The following is a 7,044-nucleotide window of genomic DNA, read 5'->3' as shown; positions in this document are numbered from 1 at the left end:
ACTGGTTTTTCCAATGAAATAGTGTCCTGAATATATCAACAATTAGACAGTTTGACTGTGTATCTTATCATGAGCAACACGCGCACCTGTTTGGCATCAATTTAACGAAAATGAAAAATAACATTTCACAACACCCGAATATTTTGTTTAGGATAAGAATTTTCTTTATTTATGACTATGTAGCTATTTCTCTTCATAAGTATGCAATGGAAGATGCAAAAAGATAGCTTTTTATATATGGAACTAGTACGTACTAAATATTAGAATATGGATGTAAGATTTGTCCAAATTAATTAAGACATGACATGGTATATATATTTTTAAACAATTTTCGTATAAATATAGTTAGAGTTTGATATCCTGTCATCACAATATTTTTAAATCGAATATGAATTGATTATATATATCGAAAACAATGATAGTGAATCATAAAACGTTTCCGACAAACGCGCACCTGGCCAATCAATATACATCATTGTTTCTCTAAAAAGCGACACAAGAATGTGTAATGAACAACACAATTCCTTTAAATGTGTGTGCATATACATTTCATATACATACATAAATCATTTTCATTAATTATTATCAGTTTTACATATAAGGTTTAATCAAATCGCCGTTCATTAACCTGCTCATGTGAAACTGCAATATTAGTTCAAATGCAATGAATATTGTACATCATAGGAACTAAAGTTGGAATTGCAGTTATGGATACGTTTGATCTTCTAACACTTGAGTAAAGGTTTAGAATATGGTGTACTGCACTAAATGTGTCAATTTCTTATTATGATTCAAACAATCAAAAACTTTCAAAGAATAAAACACCGTAAATCCTATATGCACGTATGATATGATATTGGACAAGGCTAAATGTAGATACTGAGGTCAGTTTCATAAAAAAGTATCTGAACTATCCGCAAAATATACATCATAATACTGACAGTGTAATCGGAAGGATTGGGCGATTGTGTTTACTCTTGTTCAACCGACCTTCACCTCAAAGAAATTGCCTAATATGTACAACAATGTTGACGTATGACATCACTATCGTTGACCTATTTCTTACAAAATGGCGGCTTTGCTGTCAAGGATACACAGGATTTTGCGAGGACCCTTCCATTGATTCAGGGATCGTTTGTACATAAATGTGACATGTAAGTAATCAGAATGATTCTGACTATCTGTGCATTGTTATATGTTTTTATCGTTTTCACCGTAAGTAAGAGAAGAAGCCAGAAATGCTGATAATTACAGTTGTCGTTCTGCGTGATTTTGCGTCAGTCATGGCGTCACGCTGCACGGAAACTTTGACAATTTCTTATGAATTATCAAATCATTGCATTATATCTATTTATAATTTCCTATTTCTTACTACCATACTCTTTCCATGTATATTCCAAAGGTATTGAGCCATTGCAAGCTATGAATAGACGGATGAATGTTGAAAAATTTCAGAAAATGCTACGCAGTGTAAAATCGGAATTTGTCCTTGTTTACATTTCGAACCAGCGCAGTCTTTCGAGCACAGCGTTCGTTTTCACACCCCAATATGTTTCGTCTCATTTTATCTGGACAGTTGGTATTGGTGACAAAGACCAGTTGCAATTTGATTTTAAAATGTATGGGGAATTCAGTGATGCATTTTTTCGAAGCTGAATATGAAATATACGTGATGTAATAGACGTCTCAACACCGGCCTTCGCGAAACGTGATTTTGTAAACACTATCCAATATGGCGGAAAGCGCTATACGGCGTTCGTGCAAGTGCATTTTCGAAAACATCCCAACCGATTCTAGATTCATCGGCAACGTTTCAGAATTATAATTAGCGATTTCATGTAAAACTGATATCAGTGATCATGAATATGTTATTTTTGAAATTCAATACTCCCAGTAATTATCCTATTTTCACATTTCAAAATATACAGCAAATAACGCTGTGAATCGCGATTTCGTACTGTGTCAAAAATGGACAGGGGTTAAAATATGCAACTACCCATGCGTTGACCACGTGGGTAATAAATTACATTTAACTTACGAAGTAGCGCTAAGAGAGCTTCGAAAATCTAGGCCCTGGTGTAGTAAATGAAAGATGATATCAAACTTATCTGATACAGATCATCAAACAATTATAAAATATTATTGCTGAACGGAACTAATGTTGGACAGATTGTTTTAATGAATAACCTAGGCAAACGAAATACTTTGATTGGACCTTTGATATATTCCGTAATTGTGTGCATCCATTTTAATATCTATAATCCAAGCCTTTTGCCCAGGTAGAAAATAAAGACAGTGTCTATAATATAGGTAAGTCCATGATATGTATATTTTATCCATACTTTCAATGTAAAAACTCTACATTCCCCGAGTTAACAACTGAAGTGCAACTTGTAACAATGAGTCAACTTTGTTCATTAGACTTATCTTTTCTTGTAAATGTGTTTTCTCTCTCACAGTATCCAGTAAAAGAATGTATCACAGCAGTCTCGTAACACTCTAATACAGGCATGTTGATTGTGCCCCTAAGTGTACAACCCGTGAAAATCCGGTTTAGAATTTGTCTTGAGTGAGTGAGTTAGTTTTACATCACTTTTAAGATAAGATAATAATTCTTTATTGCCCGCGAGAGAATTTGTCTCACATTTGAATGAGCATAAATACATATATATCAAACAAATGCATAAAAACATGATCATAATTACGTACAAATGTACAAAAGCATGTGAAGGGAGAACATTAGTGGCTATTCAACACAAAGAAATGTGTAATGGTACAAACATATTCCTGCAACATCATGGCTTGGCACACCAGAAATGGGCTTCACACATTATACCCATGTGGAGAATCGAACCTGGTACTTCGGCGTGACGAGCGAATGCTTTAACCACTAGCCTACCCCACCTGGTCTTCAGTAGTGAGTGAGGATTGTTTTACACAGCTTTTTATAGCAATATGCCAGCAATATCACGGCGAGGAACATCAGAAATGGGTTTCACACATTGACCTCTTGTGGGGAATCGAACCCGGGTTTTCAGAGCGGAGATTTTAACTTCTAGGCTACCGCCACGGCCGGTTTTGTCATAAGAGGCAACGAACGGGATCGGGTGATCACTCTCGCTGAATTGGTTGACACATGTCATCGCATCCCAACAGATCGATGCTCATGTTCTTGACCACTGGATTGTCTGGCCCAGACTCGATTATTTACAGACCTCCGGCATATATGCTGGAATATTCAAAATTGCTGAGTGCGACGTTAAACAACAACCAAACCAATCTTATGTGTAAAGTAAAGAGCCTACAGTCACTTGTTAACCTACACATTGCGGGGCAATATAGTGATGCAGGTCTCAGAGAGAGGTCAGAGTTGCAGTAGGCATTATTCTACCGACCAGTGAAGATCCGGTTTAGAATTGGTCGTCATCCACCCATCCTTGTCGGTATCGGGTGGTCAGACTTGCTCACTTGGATGATACATGTCATCGTATCCGAATTGCGTGGATTGATGCTGATGCTGTTCTCGTCCAGACTCCACAGGTCGGTTTCAAATACACGTCTTCTTGGGCATTTTACATAGTTTTCAACGCCGTATGTACGGACACACGCATGCATATATATACACTGACAGGTTTGTTTCCATGGTAATAATAAAACACAAGTACAAGTACGGGATCGATGCACATGTTTGTTTTGACATGTGAAGTGTGTAGGCCTATTGTGAAGACATGCTACGACTAGGTTAAACACAACGATGTTGTTGGTTGACTTGAAGCAGGAGAATCTCATTGGCCTGCAGCAAGGGTATTCCATGATTCTCAGAGTATCTGGAGTCATTTGTGTCGCTATCAACAGCATGGTTCGTCAAGTGACCAACCCAATTTACAACCGTCGTTAACGTTAGGGTTGTCCAGGAGTGAGTGAGTAAGAGTTTACGCCGCTTTTAGCAATATTAATAATAATAATAATAAATGTGAACTTATAATGCGCCTTTTCCATGCACAAGGCCCATGCTCAAAGCGCTAACAAAGTGAGTGGATAATATACATATATACAATAAGGGACTAGTTGCTAGTCATAATGCAGTGAAAACAGATGAGTCTTGAGAAGTCGTTTGAAGGAATAAAAGTCAACTGCTGATTTAATGGTGGTAGGGGAGAGAGTTCCAGAGTAGAGGGGCAGAGCAGACAAAGGATTTCCTTCCAAAAGTTTGCAGTTTGAACCGAGGCACAGAGAGTAGGTTCAGATTCTGAGAACGGAGCTGTCTTTCTGGAGTGTACGGGGTAAGGAGTTCTTTCAGGTATTCTGGGCCTATGCCATTGAGGCATTTGTAGACAAAACACAATATTTTAAAGTCAAATATTCCAGTGCATGATATGACGGCGGTTTACACCAGGCTTCACTCATTGTACCCATATGGGGAAGCGAACCCGGATGCTTGGCGTGACGAGCGAACGCTTTAACCACTAGGCTACGCCATGAATCACCCCCTGTTGTCCTGGACTGCATGCATGGTACGGTGACATCACTTGCGACATCATTCCCTACGACAGCAGTTCTAGGAAAAGGATTGCGAATTATATCTGATCCGAAATGGGCAGCTGGCTTTGAAAGACAGTTGACGGAACCGAACTATCTATAAGATGTGCTGTTTTGACGCGTTTTTTTCAGATTATCAACTCATAATACCTTAAAAGATCCATAAGAAACAAAATCTATGAACGTAATTCGTTAGAAACCTTTGTAAAAGATTTGACGTTTTGATAATTTGATATCCTAGCTTCTTTCATGTTGATGGAACTTGAGGAAGGTTTTCAAGTTAGTAACTATGACTTGCCTATAGCACAGAGGCCTCACGTGGTTACACCAGAAATCCATGATTCTGTGTCAGAACCCGCCCCATTCCCTGGTGTTTCCTGACATGTCAGCACTACGCCCGTTCTCAGTAATGAGGTGCAAATGGGTAAGCGTCGTAAGTCAAAAATCAACTACACAAAATCTGTGCAAAAACATTTTAGTTAGACAGTTTGGTATATGGTCTATTACATATCACTTTTTCAGCCACACCATTTTACAAATAACCATACAGCTGTTATCTAAATGTGGCACCTTGAATTATAAAATATTATCACCTGATACGTATGTGACTAGTTGCTCTGACTAGAGAATTAAGTGACAATGTGATAAATTATTTGAGTAACCTATCAAATATTCCGCATGAGTTTGGCGATTTAGTAACACACATGTCTGCTCAAAAACTTTAGAAGTACTTTGACATACACATTGTAAATCATTATTACTCTTTCAAAAATACCAACAAATTGCAAAAACATTCTAAAATCAAACCTGATAACTAGATTAGCCGACAATCTTAGGGCGTAGTAGACCAAAAAATGAGTAGCAAAATATTTGATCGATAGCCAGTTGCAACAACATAAAACTCATGAAAATTACCAGTCACTTTTTGCAGTACAAACAGTAACGTATGTAGCCCAACTTTCAATTGTTTCAAATAAGATTTTTATTATGAAGAATAATACTTTTGTTTACCTAAAACATCGATTAAAACACATCAGCATCGTTTTCTTCAGGATTACAAGATTCTATCGTTGCTTCCTTTACAGTTTTTAGTGCTACATAAAGACAATATCAGGGTGATCAATATTAATCATCATAAATTTGGCAAAAGGAACATACCAAGACTGTATCCTCGATCGTTCTTTCTCAAGGAAGGCGGGTCCTTTTGCTTTCCGAATTTACCGATATTCTGTCTGAATTTCTGCTCTACGTTTTCCCACTTGAAATAGGAAACAAATGAGAAACGTATGTATAATACATTTCGATGTATACCTTACCCTATGATTATGCTCTTTCACATAACAAAGACCAAGGACTAATCCAAATGTTATTACAAATATATAAACTATGTCTGATAAGCTACTAAAGTACCTTTCATTTGTACATCAATCCTTCCATCCCATGAAACAATCAAATATTCATATCAATTTTCATATCATTCAGGGAGGTGACCATCTCTTTCCCAACACATAGCTCATTATGTGAAAATAAAAGGACATTAAATAACACTGATTGCCAGTTTAAGTCTGAATGTTTTTAAACAAAACAAAGTTTCTGGCTTCAAATGATATGACATTTACGTTTGAAACCTTCAACAAATGTTGTTACCTACGTTACCGTTGATAACGTACGTATCAGTTACTTTAGCATGCCTTGATCGAAAACTGGACCACCACATGATGCCCTTAGCATCGCTTTCCTGTTTGTTATGATGGTAGTTAAAACACACAATGACAATTTGAAAGAATAACACTTTGTAACATGTTTAACATGACGTCTTTAATTATGCATGGTATCACCTGAATGTTAAACAACATTACCTCATAAAACTGATGTGGTTTCTCTCTCAAAATGTGTCTGCTGTTCGATGACTGTCGCCACATGAAGTAGGTATAACCAAAACCTAATCATATTGTTTCGAACAGTTAATTCCGTATTTTCTAGTAACGTATGGTAATGTATATTTTCAATGGTTTTCATTTTGATTTTTGCAAATCTGTACACACTACTGATCGTGATATGAGGTGTTTTACAATGCTAGAAATGTGTGTTGTTGGTATACTGTTTTGCCTGAAGTGTTATAGAAATTGAAGTAATTATTGGCATGAAAACGTATGTATTGGTTGATTTCTACGCATTTTGTTTGTGGTGTTGAAAAGTATTTTTTCCAATACTGAACTATACTTATATTTAAAACCTGTCGTAATTGAATTGGTAAATGTTTTGAGTATAAATAATTGATACTGTACTTCACTTAAGCCAGAAAGGTACGCTGCTACACTGTCATTCAGAAAAACACAGCGTATGTATCCAAAGTTTGGCGACAACATTTCAACACTCTATAACTATTCCGATTTGGGTGGTTTGCCTTCTTATTCTCATATAAATGCAGCGTAATAAGTACATTGTTCTTTAAATATTCAATCTGAAACCCAAATTGCAAAATCAAAATGACAGTATTAACTT

The 7,044-nt window shown here is 36.6% G+C and overlaps 1 protein-coding gene across 1 annotated transcript in view; it reads left to right on the top strand.

The window, feature by feature from the left end:
• The first annotated feature begins 1,123 nt into the window (after window positions 1–1,123).
• LOC124254311 (Fanconi anemia core complex-associated protein 24-like) overlaps window positions 1,124–7,044 on the top strand; it is a 42,118-nt gene continuing 36,197 nt past the window's right edge. Inside the window, exon 1 of the mRNA XM_046688227.1 lies at window positions 1,124–1,154. The gene's annotated coding sequence lies outside the window, so the exon portion shown is untranslated. The remainder of the gene's footprint in view (window positions 1,155–7,044) is intronic.

The sequence above is a fragment of the Haliotis rubra genome, unplaced genomic scaffold (genome assembly GCF_003918875.1).
Source record: "Haliotis rubra isolate DU_JTF1 unplaced genomic scaffold, ASM391887v1 Scf57, whole genome shotgun sequence".
NCBI classification, from domain to species: Eukaryota; Metazoa; Mollusca; class Gastropoda; order Lepetellida; family Haliotidae; genus Haliotis; species Haliotis rubra.
The sequence above is the reverse complement of the archived record's forward strand: the minus strand, read 5'-3'. Positions and strand labels throughout refer to the sequence as shown.